Raw genomic sequence first — 891 nt, forward strand, 5'->3', positions numbered from 1 at the left:
TCACATGGCGAAGAGGATGAGGAAGGCCACCATCAGGCAGAAAAGCCCCATGTCCTCCAAGAGAGCAAAGCCCAGGATGGCGTAGGAGAAGAACTGCTGCTTCAGAGACGGGTTCCTGGCATAACCAATGATGAGGCTCCCAAACACAGTCCCAATGCCAGCTCCAGAACCGGCCACTCCGACTGTGGCAGCTCTGGCCCCAGTGAACTTAGCGCTGTGTCAATGTCTCTTGAGACGGTGCTGGTTTGGAAGCTGCGACTACGGATGAGTGAGGTCAGGGAATGTGGGGCTGTCAAGCTGCTGAAGCGCTGCCTGTCAGTGTCTCGGGTGTTTCTGCACCAACACGGTCAGTGGTCTGCTCAGCAGCTGGGAGGTGCTCCTGACCAGGGAAGGGGTGGAGATGAATTTGGTACAGGCGTACATTTTTAGAGGACGAAGGGCAGTGGCAGGTGAGCTGCTCCTAGTGCAGAGAAGACCCAGAGGGGAGACTGCAAATCCTTATCGGAACATCTTTCTCCTGGGGAGGAGCTAGTGAATTCAAACCATCAACCTTGTGGTGAGCAATCTGATGTTTACCCCACAGTGCCACCAGGGCATAGGTTAGGTGCCATCGGGTCAGTTCTGATTCATAGTGACTCTGTGCACAACAGCGTGAAACACTGCCCTGTCCTGTGCCATCGGCGCAGTTGTTCTTGTGTTGGAGCTCATTGTTTCAGCCACTGTGTCAGTCCCTCTTTGGGGGGCCTTTCCCCTTTTCATTGACTCTTTGCTGAACCTAGTGTCTGTATTAGTCTGGATACATCAGAGAAACAAATCCACAGAAACTCATGAATAAGAGAGAGTTTTATATAAAGACCCCATTAGCGGCCAGGCACAACAGAACCAGTGCTG

At 52.7% G+C, this 891-nt stretch overlaps 1 pseudogene; it reads right to left on the reverse strand.

Annotated features, from left to right (window-relative positions):
* Window positions 1–447, reverse strand: LOC115873338 (annotated as a pseudogene).
* Between the last annotated feature and the right edge of the window lie 444 nt (window positions 448–891).

This window comes from Echinops telfairi, unplaced genomic scaffold, assembly GCF_000313985.2.
Source record: "Echinops telfairi isolate 266 unplaced genomic scaffold, ASM31398v2 ScPeMD7_7468;HRSCAF=8506_0, whole genome shotgun sequence".
NCBI classification, from domain to species: domain Eukaryota; kingdom Metazoa; phylum Chordata; class Mammalia; order Afrosoricida; family Tenrecidae; genus Echinops; species Echinops telfairi.